The sequence below is a fragment of the Chanodichthys erythropterus genome, chromosome 15 (genome assembly GCF_024489055.1).
Source record: "Chanodichthys erythropterus isolate Z2021 chromosome 15, ASM2448905v1, whole genome shotgun sequence".
NCBI lineage: Eukaryota > Metazoa > Chordata > Actinopteri > Cypriniformes > Xenocyprididae > Chanodichthys > Chanodichthys erythropterus.
Genome location: NC_090235.1, coordinates 21,879,545 through 21,894,494, shown reverse-complemented (window position 1 = coordinate 21,894,494; position 14,950 = coordinate 21,879,545).

The following is a 14,950-nucleotide window of genomic DNA, read 5'->3' as shown; positions in this document are numbered from 1 at the left end:
TTATGTTCTCATGAAAAGGAGGATAATTTTCCGATTACAAGTACACTCCATTTAATTCAGCACTCTGAATCAAGTTAAAACTCTGAAAACTTGAGTAAAAAAAACAAAAAACAAATGTAAATGGCAGAAATTATTGTGATGAGTCAAATGGATGGAAACAATGAAACGTTGCTGGATTCATAATGATGAATAATTTTTAACAGTGTACACTCAAATTTCTGTCGCTTTGTGTTGTTTTCCATTTTTGAATTAATGAACATGCAATCAAGATTTGTTAATATTCATACGCTTTCTCCACAACCCCTCTGCAAATGGGAGGGTACATCATGTTGCTGACAGGTTCATCAAACATGGGCGGACACGCTCACAGGACTTCATGAATATGAGTGTTACTTAGCAACAGGTTTTTTCCAGTATAAAGGAGAGAAGTGGGAACGGGGGCGTCTCTGTTACCAGCCCTAAATGAAATGATTCTGCAACTCATCTTCAAGCAGATGTGTTGCGGAGGTTGAGTTCATGTCCCTCAAGCCATGCTGCAGCTCTCTTGTGGCTGGGAGGGAGAAGTTTGACTGATTGAGTCAGAGCTTCCCATTGCATTATGAAAGTTTGTGTGAAGAGAAGAGGTGGCTCCACTTCCATGTACACACACAATATGTCAGCTCTCTTGTAATTGCAGTCAAATAAGATGAGCAGAACTAACCTGCATGATAGATCAATTAACATAACCATATACTGTATAAAAAAGTAGAGAAGTGGTTTTCAAACTGGGGTCTATGGAGTATGTGGAAAACTGTGTAAAATATGTGGTGGTGCCCTAAGATATGATTAATATGCACATGGATTTAAGCAGTGGCGTGTCATTCCTACTAGCCACTTTGGCGGGTTGAATTTGTAACTTTTTCTATAGTCTTTTAAAACGGCATCTAAAATGATAAACTAAGTGCAATGTAGTGTTGTCAAAAATATTGATTTTCGATACATGTACTGATACTGAAATATATGAAATGCATCCAATACTCATTTTCCACATAATACACACAATACCAGCTGTGCACTCTTGCTCTCTGATCTCTCCGAGTTGACACACAAACCCACCTTCCTCACTTACTCACTTACTTAATTTTCTCCGGATGAATATTGTTATTGTTACAGGGCTTGAGCTTCGGTGTGGGGTTGCATGAATTGCGCATAAATTTACTCATTCCCGCAGATTTTGTGCTCTCACCTAAAGTGCGTGCACATAAGCCACCTCTTAGTTATAAATTGAGTCCTTTTTCACTGCTTATTGCACTCAAACAGTAAAATACACACAAAATAATGTCAAAATGACGTTATCAAAGTATACGTAAACAGTTGAGAAGGAAAATGCATGTGTAAAGAGTATAATGGATCCATACATCAGGTGTTAAAATGACAGCAGCCTATTATACCTGCTGCCAAATTATGAGATAATATAAAAAATATCTATATTGTAGATTTTCCCCATGGTTACATGATATCAATGTCCAAATTGTGGCCAGTGAAAATATATATATTAGTTTAATAATCATACGTCATAACCAATAATCTAAGACTCTGAACAAAGTCTTTTATTTGATAACTATTTTCTATTTTAATATGTAATTTCTTCTGGTGATCTCACATAATTCTTCAAAGATCATTTGAATATGATGATTCGGTCCATTGGCCGCGGGACCTCCCTCAAGCACGGGGCCCTGAGGACGGGCCTGTTTGATTTACTGAGTTTCTAAATATGAAGATATTTCAGGGCCCAGCATGACGCAGAGGTTTATAAGCGTAGTGTTGCGTGAGTGTTCAGTCAATGTCATGAGAGTGAAGTCACGCGTGAAATGAAGCATGTGTCAAATATTTAAAGCTCCAAATCTGTTTTATGGCCTCATGAGTATTTGACATGTTGATGAGCAGATGGCAGCACCCTCATGTGCAGAATTGTGAAAGTCTTCATAAGAACAACACAACAGCAGATCACATCAAGTGTATCTGTCTGCGTCCCATAAGACTAAATCATTCTCACTACATCTATGAATCCCAGAGAAAGCTGTCTGTTACCATTCTCCTCCATCTCAAAGGCACATGACTCCTATGACATTTGTTCTGAAATCATCTTTGCTAGTAGACAGTCCAGGCACTCAATTCTGGACACAATGGGCCTCACAGCACACGTTTTGTGTTCTAATTTAGGCAAACTGATGACATTGCATTTTGATTATGCACTATGTACCATAATAATATTTCACAAGCTGTCCTGTCTTTATTATTATAATTTTTTTTAACTGTTCAACTTTGAGTAATAGGCAGCGCTCATCACTGTCACTTTTTACCCAGCCGTCCAATCACAGTGGAGAAGGGGAGGGACAAATACAATACCGACCAATCATCCTACATGTACAAGAACTGAACAACAATGGAGAAGTTTAATTTTCTGGTTACTTTTATATTCAGTAATATTCTTCAAAATGATATACTAAGGTGGAAAAATGCTGCACTTACAAACTGCTTTCATGCGCCACCAGCTGGCTTTCAGAAGAGCACCAGACATTTAGCTGGATAAAAATGCTTTGGTGGAAATACGATAATTGAATATTTATTGCTAAGCATATGGCCAATTAGTCTCCGTCGAATTTATGCAATATATTCTGTAACCAAACCTGAGAAGGAAGTCCAGAAGACTCCACAGCATTCCTGGACACGTAATTAGAACAATATGCAATCATGTGATCATGTGATCGTGGGTTCGATCCCAGGGAACACATGTGCTCATAAAGTGTAAATGCACTATAAATCTCTAAGGTTAGGTTTAGGGTAGGTGTAGTCATTAAAAAAATATATATATTTTTTTTGTAAATGGAAATAGGAGAAATAGTGTAAAAAGTCCACACATTGCATTTAAATGAACACGCATTTTGATTGGTATTGACAGTCATACGTCATTTCATGACGACAGACGTAACACAACACTGTCATTATTTTTACGCCCACTAGAGGGCGCATGACTTCAAAACGTAAATATAGGTCATAATATGGTGCTTATAGGGTCGTTTTTTTTTGGAGGACAATCTGCTATTTACGAATGTTTGGAATTCATACATTTAACTACTGAATTTGTTGTATAATAAGCGTTTGTGAATCCGGAGGAAAGTTTTCGCAAAGGTCCATTTTACGCGCAAATTACTCCGAATTCGCTTGTATATTTATGAAAGTTTCATGAACGAGCCCCATTGGCTGCATCTGAAATCACATACTCTCTTGAGTAGATACTTATTTGAATAAGTAGGCTGCTTACTTTGCAACTGCTAAAAAAGTAAATTCTAGGCTATATAGTCAAATGCTGCGTCCCAATTCGCATATCTGTCCTAAATAGTTTCGAAAAAAGAACTAGTATGTCCCAAACCGTAGTATGTTGAAATGAGTATTCCAAAGATACCCGGATGTTCTACTTTTTCCAGTTAGAATTGGAAGTGCAGATCCGTGTACACTTCTAACGGCTAATATTGCCCATAACACATTGCGCTGTGGACGAGGATTCGATTAGAACTACAAATACGAATAAAAAGTGACGTACTACATTCACCATGTTGTCATTATCATGTGACCTACCATTCATAAATCATCTCCCGTGCCTCCTGGGATAGTAAAGTGTCCATCATATGCACACTTCAGAATCTCGCCGTAAGTAGTAGGTCATCTGGGTACTTTGTGCCTATTCTTTTATGATACTGTGAATTCGGACATACTATTCTTGTCACATACACTGTTTGTGTGCTTTTGGATGCAGCTCAATGTTTTGTGTGTGTGTGTTTGTGTGTGCCTGAACTGTAAATGATGCAGCGATGTCTCTCTAACAAGTATCAAAATTGTACGTATCTTAAAAAGTCTTAATTTTAGTAAGAATCTGAAGTAGGGATAGCTTTAGGTCTGGGAAAGGTTTGGTACGTCTAAATATATAACAAGTTGCTATTGATTGTGCTTCGTTCAAAGGTGTTTGTTGAGATTTGACATCGATACAATTCTGCAGTACAATACTGTATTTCATTAATAAGAAAAGTGTGGTTTGAAGAGCTTCTAAATGACCTTCTACCTTGCTTCTAAATGATCTAAATGAATGAAATAATGAACAAACAAATAAACTCTCAAGGTGTGCACTAAACAAGAGGTCAGGTTCAAGCAATATTGCTGTAAGCTGCACAAATTCTGACATTTGAATGCTGATGAATTTGTCTATTGGAGTGCCATCCATCAGCACTCTCTAAAACAAAGCTTGTCCTTGGACACCCTCTATAATTTAAGCAGTGAATCGTGATTGCGGTTCAGAGCCAGACAATTGGCAAACAACCTTTCAGTGGTTTCATATTTAAAACGTACTCAATTCTACAAATGGAAAACCAGTTTAGACTAAGCAGGAGTGTTCGGCTCCTACTGAGTAGCACTTATATTAAGTGATGTCTGTATGTTCATTGTGATGCTGATGTTTGCATGTGTGTGTGTGTGTGCAGCAGCTGTGATGCACCGGGCCGGCCGGTGTACTGGCTACAGTCTTAATTATGGTGTGGGATCTTGAAAGCCCTGCAGAAGCTGGCAGCGCCCAGGGGGAGCAGAACACGGCACCTGAACCTGAGCAAATGAAAGTCATCAATCATGTGAGGATGCACCACATCCATTCAGTGACTGAACACCAACCGACACGCACACACCCCTTGTGTGAAAATCGGAGTGGGCTGTACATGTGCACGTCTGTTTGAAGTTTGGTAGAAATAGCAAATCATGTTATATGATTAACACCCACGGCAATGTTGTGGTTAAGCAGATCTATAATCATAAAAAGCATGGAATAAATTGCATTGCTATGAATAGTAACACAACCAGTCAAACACAGACAAAAGTACACACATCTGACCAGACTTTTACGACACTGGAGCAGAACAAATTTCTGCATAAATTGTTTATAAAATAATTTGTATGTTAATCATCACTTTCAGTTCAATGCGCATATTTACGAGCAATTTAGACAGAAATGTTTCATGAAAGTGTTTGTCCACGTTTTACTGTAAACGTGCAATCCACAACTTTTAAACACATTGTCTTTTAAATAAGAAACATTTATGTTATGTTTCCACCTCAGAGTAAAATAAAGTAAATAAATGAGGTAATTGTAACTTACTGTGTATATCTACATAATTATATACATACTTGCAACTTTATTTCTCATTATACTTTATATCTTGCAAAGTTGAATTAATATCTCACAATAATGAATGTATTCAATTGTAAATAATATATCTAAAAAAAGAACTGTTCAAAATTGAGGTCAGTGCTGTTTTTTTAAATATTTTATTCAGCAAGGATGCATTAAATTGATCAAAAGTGACAGTGAAGACTTTTATAATCTTACAAAAATATTCTATGTGAAATAAATGCTTTCCATTCATCAAAAAAAGTATGATTTAAACAAAAAAATACTAAGCAGCACAACGTTTTCAGCATTGATAATAAGAAGTGATTCTTGAGAACCAAATTAGCATATTAGAATGATTTCTGAAAGATCATGTGACACTGAAGACTGAAAAGTAATGATACTAAAAATTCAGCTTTGCCAGCACAGGAGTATATTGCATCTTAATATATATATATATATATATATATATATATATATATATATATATATATATATATATATATATATTTAAGTTTTTTTTTTTTTTAATCAAAGAAATGCAGCCTTGGTGAGCATAAGAGACTTTCAAAAACATTTGAAAAAGTCTTAGCAACCTCAAACTTTTAAACTGTAGTTTAACTTTCATTTAACAATGTGACTTCATTTCTTTTAAACTTTATCTCACATTTTACTTCCATAAAAATGTGCTTATAGAATGAGCAATTGCTCACAGCTGAGGTATCGCCGAGGGCTAAGGACTTCACTTTGTATGCTTCGCATGCTATAATTTTTAAAATTTAAAAGCAAAGTTGGTTGTAAAACAACTGTTGCTCTCAAATTAGCAGCTTTTCATAACAATTTGCAGGTGCTGTATGACACATTCACTGCAAATTGTCATTTTATCTCTTGAGCTTGAAAGCATTGCTATCAAATGAAAGTTGAGGTTAATTTTTGTATAACCTCCAATCAGCACAGCCTCCGAACAGTCACACGCTTTTACGAGCACTAATCTTCCTACTATGTTTGTAAATGTTAGGCTGTTTGTCTGAGTGTTTGCCAAAATGTAAATTCGGTATTATAAGTATAGGGATCTCAAGAAGAAAACAGCACAGTAACTATATTAGTTACACTTAAAAAATAGGGTTCAAAGCGAAAGAACCTTCTTTTTTTATCTTCTTATAGTGTGAAGAACATTTTAAAGTTACACTTTATTTTGATAGTCTACTTTATAGATATTAATAAAATAAAACGAAAAAGAAAACGTACGAGTGAGGTCGTACAAATTCATACAAATTGCTGTGAGATAATAAGCTGACATGATGTTGCAAAGTTACGCAAACACTTTAGTTTAGGGTCCAATTCTCACAATTAACTAGTTTCTTATTGTATGCAGACGTAAGAATCTCACAGGAAGAAGTAGGTCATCGGTGGATTTTGCCTTCTTTTTTATGAATGCTGTGAATTCGTACTTCTTTTGTGACATACTATTTTTCACCTACTATATAGTAGGGAAGTATGCGATTTCGAAATGTAGCCATACACTCATAAGTTACATATTCTTTGGCTGTTAACTATATTTCATTAGCATAACCAATGCTTAGGGGGATTTATTCAATTCAGCTGACTACATTCTCAAAAATGTAGTAAAATTACATGAAAAAAACATGCGAAAGATGAGAAAATTTGCATAGTACTGACAAGCATAAACATGCTGTTCTAAATAACATCAAATATGAATCTTTAACTAAACAAAACACACTGAACACAATCATGAGTAATGGCAAAACTAGATAACTTACAGGGAATGCCTTATCCATAATTTTAAACAGAGGATGCCCTTAGATTAAAGAATGCCCTCTTGTTGATTCAGTCTCTTTGCCTGCGTCTCAATGTGCATACTATCCATCCTAAATAGTATGTGACATTAGTAATATTCAATACTATTTAGGGTGGATAGTATGCACATTGCGATGCAGGGTTTGTGATGACAACACTAATTGCATTGTCTCTGATGAGGTCATTTTCGAATTTCCTGCTATTCCTTATTTGGCCACAAAAGTTCACTTGACCACACGATGACACAACTGGCAATGCCAGGACACTAAATAATAAAATGACAACAGAGTTGAAATTTCACCATATTGCATTTTTTTTTTTTTTTTTTTTTTTCTGTGGTTGAAATAGTAGCTTAAGCTGTCAATTTGGTAAACACTAAACAAGAGCAAGTCAAACCAAATTTGAATTTAATACAACTTTAAAATAACCAGACATTATAAAAACATTTATATGCACCTCATTTAAACTCTCTCTCTCACACACACACATAGACTCGTGTGGACACACACCAATGCACCTGTCGGCCTGCAGGTACATTTGACAAGGGGGTTAAAATAATTGAACTTCCCTGAATGTGTTTATAAGGGATGACAGATTATTGGTTGTCTCTGGGCATTCTGGCCTAATTAAAGAAGACACTGCAGTGAAAGGGCAGTGGTGTGGCAGGCTTGACTCCAAACAGATGCTGCAATGAGATGTGAAGGTGAGTTTCCCTCAGACACCTTCCTAAACCTGTAACTCTTTTAGCCCCAGCGGGTTCTGCTGGCTGTGAACCTGCAAATGAACACCCAGCTCAGCGGGTTCTCTCTGACATGCAATTTAGGCACAAACTGCTGGATATTAAACAGTAGCTACTGCATTCTGACCATAATCCAGTTTAGATTCTATCTCCTGGTTTCACAGACAAGACTTAGGCCTAGTTCCAGACTAAAATGGATGTTTGAGCTGTTTTAACTGAACGCAACTTGCACTGACATATCTTAAAATATGTCAGTGCCATTATCTTGTCTCAAGATGCACACCAGTAATGTTTTTCTAAGGCACATTTAAAAAAGCTACATAAACGTTCTAATTGAATTGAGGATTAAGCCTGGCTTAATCTAAGCCCTGTCTGTGAAACCGGGTCTATATTATATGGATGGTGTTTGCAGGCGTTAATTTAGATGTTATGTATTTTCTTTTTAACATCAAATGTTTAGTCATTTGATATGAAATAATAATTGGAAAAAACACTTTTCTGGAGAATATGTTATACTATTATTTAACCCTCGCAGTATTTGCCTTTTAAGTTATCTGTACTTAAACATTTAAGTTAATTCAATGAAAAAAAAAACAAACACATTAGGTCAACTCAATTAAATTGAGTTGTCAATTTCCCCGTTACTCAATTGAACTGAGAGAATCACTTTCCTCAAATCATTTGAGTAGTCTCAACTTATTAGGGTTTACAGTATATGGCTTACATGCTTTCTTATTGACATCAAATGTTTGGTCATTTGATCTGCTCAATATTTACTAAATCCAATTCAATCCAAATAATTAATGAAAAAAAAAAGTTTATTTCTGGATATTATGCTGAATTAATTAGTTATGTAATATTAGTTCACAATATAATAACTTGCATCTTTGCTTTTTGTCATCAATATTTGACCATTTGATATTTACTCAGTATTTAAAAGATCCAAATCCAAATAAATAATGAAAAATAATGTTTATTTCCACAGATTAAGATGAATGAATTGCAATTGTGTTATTTATATGCCTTAATATCTTTAATCAGCAAACAAATGTTTATAATATTGTCTTTGTTTAAATTTTTTTGTCATCTTCAAAAAGGATTTTAAAAATGTTTATTTTAAGTCTAAGTTAAATTAAAAAATGAAAATGATAAATAGATGAAATGGATGAGTAATTAGTAATCAGCACAAGGAAGATTGTGAGTTGTTTTAAGTTTTTTGTATTATTATTTTATCTCCCTGAGACTTCAAAACACACAGCCATTTCCATTTCACTGGAATGGTCCAATTAAAGAGCCTAATTTCTCCTTGAGCAGACCTCCCACAGTTGGGCAGGTAATTATGGTAATTTTTAATTAAATATTCATTTGAACAATCAGAACTGTAAAGGTTGTGTCGATGGGTGGGATAAGACTTGATGTAGTCACTGTCATCAAACGAGTGACCTTTTGTTGCAATCGTGAAATTATGTTCACTCTCTCCCCTAATCTTTCCTATATTTTCTATTGAATTTTCTTACTCTCAAGCCAATTACTAATTATTCCCCCACCCACCACATCAAACATTGAGAGAAACTTTGACAAATACATGGCAATCACAAGCATTTACCAGACTCATTATATTTAAATATTGCCAGAACATATACAGTGGCCAAGCTTGGCCCAATCTCTCCTCAAGAAAGAGCACATTTTTGCTGTTGCCTTGACAACATCAGGTAAGCTGAGCTTGAGAAGACCTAAGAGTTTTGTTAAGGGAATTTACAAATGCATTCATTTCCCAGCAGGTCTGATATGCAGGAAATCAAAGCCCTGTAGCACAATGGCAGGTGTTCATTTCAACAGGGGATGATTCAAATCTTTTTTCTTGTGTGAGAATCATGAATGATCAAGAAATGCAGTTGGGGAAAATCCCATTGTCTCTTGATGACTGTGAACATTAACAGAAACAGAAAATTGCAGAAATCTAGTTGTGTTTGCTGAACACTACAACCCACTGCAGATGGAAAACTCCATTCCTAACATTTGTACTACAGAGATAATAGATAAAATTACAGCAAAATAGAATCCCAGAAGATTACACTGAAAAGGGCCCCAAACACATTTCTTTGTCATAGTATTTGCCTGTGTTCTTGTTCATTCATTTGTTGTCACGGTTTCTGATTAGTTTAAACCTGTCCCCTGTTCTGTTGATTATCATTCTTTGTGGATTTAGGGTACATTTACACGACAACAATGTACTTAGAAAGGAAAAGTTTTCTTTTGCGTTTTTTTTTGCATACAACAGTCAAAACCATCCCCGTTCACACGGATCCACAAAAACGACTAAAAACGCTGTATTATCTATGCCGGGCCAGTAGATGGCGATGTCACTTTGTAAAGAAACACTACGCGCCTATAGACTGAACACATAATACGCATGCGCATGTTGTCACTGTTTTCACAAATTTGCATTTTTGTAGTTTACATGGAGAACATAATGGCTTGCACTTTGAAACCTGTTCACACTGGAATCTGGAGTGTGAACAGGTTTCAAAGTGCCCTAAACTGACCCGCATGTGCAAATAAAAATTATAAAAATGACATCAAGCAGCATAAACTGACTACCTGTCGCAATTGTCTTGATAACTTCGGGTATGTAAAATCTTTGAAGTGACTCCCATTAGCGTAGAATTCACGAGTTCACACTTACAAATAATCAGATAGTAAAATAGTATGCGTAGTAGTATGCGTATTTGGCGTGCTGTCCGAGGAGAGGGCTCTGAGCTCTGTATTTTGGCCCGAACACAGATTACTCCCCCCCCATTCTGGAAAGTAACCAGGGGTGGGGTGAGATGGGGTGGTGGAGGGATGCTGTCAAACTGTCGAGGAATATGGGTGAGTCGACCGTGTCTTATATATGTGCTTTCACTCATGCTGATTGGGTAGATATGTTGATTACTGATTGCTGACAGCTGGCCGAAATGACGTGATGATTAGTCAGATTATTTGAACCTTGCTCCTCCCGAATTTTGTTAATAAAACATCATTTGTGACGAATTTGGATCTAGAGTGAAAGTCGCATGAATTCAGATTGGACTGTTCAGACTGAGGTCACATTGCAAAACATCACACCTGTATCAGATTTAGGACCAGATTTATGACCAGTACTCTGGAGCAAACAGGTGACAGACTGCTACTCACAACATCTAGCTCATGCAAAGATCAGTCATGTATTTCTTTGCGTGTATGTGTGTGGGGGTGGATGCCTGTGTGCAATTAGATCTAATGAGCCTTGCATTTCACTGACCTCTGTCACAATCTTGACACTTAGTCCTTGATTAAGTGGCCTGCAGAAATAAACTGGGAGCTTGGGATGCTCATCATTTAGAAAGCATTTCAAACGGATGAAAACTTCTAGTCGTCCTCTAGCTGAACTGCAGAAGCTGCAGGCTTGAAAGGTATATATAGCCTACAGTTCAGTCATGAAACTGAACTCTACTTACTGTAACCTAGTCTAAGTAATCTATTTATTCCTGACTTCGAATCGGATCAGTTCATTGGAGCGCACCATGGGATTTCGCTAGCCCTCCACCTTCCCCAGCACCACCTGCCTAGATCTGCTCGGGGGTTCTCCCTATGTTCCTTACAGCAGCCTGAATTCAATTCACCTCTTTTCATGAGCATTTTTAAATGTATCCTCACTCATCCGGCAGCAACAGCATAGCAGATCTAGTCCACCAAGACCAAGCCTATTCCATGCTTTTTAAAATGCTGGGTAAAAATTCATTCAACATAATTGGGTTATTACATGGGTGATTTCAATAAGTTATTTCTTATAATGTGTTTCTCATTGTGAGTTCTTACATACACTGTATGTAACAGGCTGTCTCATTTAATAGTTAACCCTACAATGCATTTACACATTGAAACGACATTTAATGTTTGAATCCCATATTAAAAATAACTCCCATAGGGTTTGGAATGTAGTAGAATTTTCCATTTTGGATGAACTATTCCTTTAAGCGAGAGCTAGAACTAAAACATTCTATGTCATGAGAGAGTGAGAGAGGGAGGCCAAAAACCTGTTGTGTTTTGATTGAATCAGAAGGAGGCTGGAAGAACTGCCGGCCAAATTGCGTGTGTCGGAGAGAGATAACATTGCTACGAGTGCAACCCCTTTCAGCTCCTCTCCTGGAGGAAAAAGCAGTTACTGACTGTGTACACCCCACAATGAAAGCCTATAGAGACTGAGTCACCCTTAAAGAAAAGACGAACACGATACCTCTTTCAAGCACTCTGCAGACATCTGGAGAGGGGCGACATCGCATGAAGTGTTCCGGCACAAAGCGAGAGACATCTGTCTACAGGCAGAAAGACAAGCTAAGCTGGTAGAGCTGGGGTTTATTAACTCTTTCCCCGCCATTGATGAGATTTTCCATCATTAATGACATAACACTTCCCCGCCATTGACTTCCCCATTTTTCCGGCAATGCCTGTTTTCACTGTTATATGTTAGAGGGCGCTGTTACGCATGTACTAAAATAGTACAGCATCTTTGGATTGTACTGCATTTAATGCTGCCTTCACGCGCTATCGGAAATTTGATAATTACCACTTCTGAAGTCATGATTACGAACCCGAAAAGGGAGGGCGTTCATGTTTCCTTTTTACCTAGGAAACTTGTATTTACGATAATTCCGAGAGCATGTGAAGACAGCATAACTCCACTTTTAGACATACACTCTCAAACTTCCCTAAGCACTTCCCCTTAGGGGAATCCTTGACGCCATTTTGAAGTGCATTCAACTATGAGAAGGGCATAAAATATCGGACTTCTTTTGATATATTGACTGTTTACATATTCATGGAACAAAATATTCTGGGGGCCATGCCATTTTTGTGAATATAATAAAAAATGCTGGTGCTAACTGGAAACTTTTTAAGTAAATGCTGGCAGGGAAAGAGTTAAACAGATTCATGGCTTAAAGGGATAGTTCACCCAAAAACGAAGATTCTGTCATCATTTACTCACCCTCAAGTTGTTCCAAACTTGTATGAATTTCTTTGTTCTGCTGAACACAATGGAAGATATTGGAAGAATGTCAGTAACCATACAGATCTCGCCCCCCATTGACCACCATAGTATTTAATTTTCCTACTATGGTAGTTAAATGGGGGGCAAGATATGTTTGGTGACAAATTTTCTTCCAAATATCCTCCTTTGTGCACAGCAGAAATTCAAACAGGTTTGGAACAACTTGAGGGTGAGTAAATGAGGACAGAATTTTCATTTTTGGGTGAACTATCCCTTTAACGGCAAAAGCCTGTAAAACGAAAGGAATGAAACAATGCGAAGCAAAACACTGAACAAAAAGGCACAGTAATGAAGCTTCTAATAAAGTCTTTTATAATATTGTTGTTGCTAATAAACAATTACTTGTAATATATGCAGACAGTCTTTGAAGTGGCAACGCTTGGCTCTTTAGTTTTAGAACAGCTGTACACTGGAATATTTTGCTGATTGAAAACTGAATTTGACCCTTAATGTATAAGAGAAAACAAACTGTGACTATAACCATTGTTGAGCTTCCTCATTCTACCTGTTTTGATACAGAATGAAAATGAAACGCATCAATATCTGCAGTTTGTGACAGCAAAGGAAGAATCTGAAGTTGATAATAGTCAAATCAGAAAACAGAACGATCAGTTCCACACAAAAGATGAAGTGTTTTCTCTATTGCTTTCACTCTTCCTCACACTGTCTGTCTGTTTCTGTTATTCTCCTTGTCACTATTGCCTTTTCATTTTTTCCTCTCTCATCATCTTCCATCCCTCTGTTGACTGGCATACATATTTATGATGCATCAAACCTTAAAGAAGACACAGTCTCTTTCTGTCTCCGGTTCACACACTCTGAGCAAGAGTTGTGTGTCTGTGTGCATGTGTATAGTATGGAAGTTGTCATTTCTTTCTGTATAATGAGTCTGAACATGTGATGGAAGCGAAACTCTCCAGTAATATCAATGCAATGACTATCATATACGTCTAATCTCTGAGGTTCACGAGCACTGTTCATATTCGATCACAACAACTCAGTTTCTAAGAGATGAATTATCGTTTCCTTTGTTCCTCTACCTTTCATCCCTTTGTATGTGGATCTCAGTAGTTCCTCTGTGGTTTCATAAGAATCCACAGCCTTTATAGTTTGACAACAGAAGTTTTGCATGTATCAAGTTAGAAAAAAAATTATTTACTTTACTGCAAATGTATAATAATTAATTATTCTGATCAAGTGTGGCATTCTTCCATCAAATATTTTGTGTAATCATTACTGGTATTTGACTGTTGTCCCTGACAACCAATCTCCTACATTGTGCTAGTTTCATATCTGCACTGCTGTTCATCTCATTTCAAGTTAAAACACAATTTCATTTATTTATTACATTTAATTTAATAAGTAGAGATAATAGATTACACAGTCAGAGATCTTGGTTTATTTTGCAATAACTGCCAGATGACTGATATATATAATATGTATATTAATTAAAAAATCTTACAAAGACATAGCAATACAGTACATGGTTAAATAACTTACTGAGTGATAATTTAAATAATAATCAATGTGTTCATCAGGAATTGATTCAATATGCAATGTTGAGAAAATGCTTCTTAAAAGTGAAACGATTTCTTTAAATCCAGTGATTAAATTCCTTGAGGTCTCTCAATTTAGAAAACTCTCTGAAGGTATATAATAGGGCTGGGACAAAACATCGAATCTCGATCCGTGATACAAAGAATCTGGAGCGATTCTGATATTTTCCGAAGTATCGCGATTCCGCACCGTCGGCTGAAGTTGGTCGCCATCTGCTTTTTTTTTACGGCCGATTCGACATGTTTAATCGGCGTCGGCGCTCGTCAGTCAGCTGGTAAGGAAAGGCATTTCTTCTTACGCAGGTGCAGAATGGATGTGCTAGTGGCCATCGGGTGTCAAGCGTCGGTTTGGTGTGTCAGGGCAACTTTGAACCAGATGTTGCCGATGTGAGCCAGCTCCTCTGCTTTCATTGCCACTAGTAAGTCAGTGTCAGCTTAGTGTGTTCAGGGCTTTATACACACCATATAAACCTAAAATAATCATTCATAAAGTTCAAAAAGTTTGAAACGAATTACAAATCTTGTATCATAAAAGCATTGAGGTGAGGTGCAATTATATTTAACTACTTAGGCTA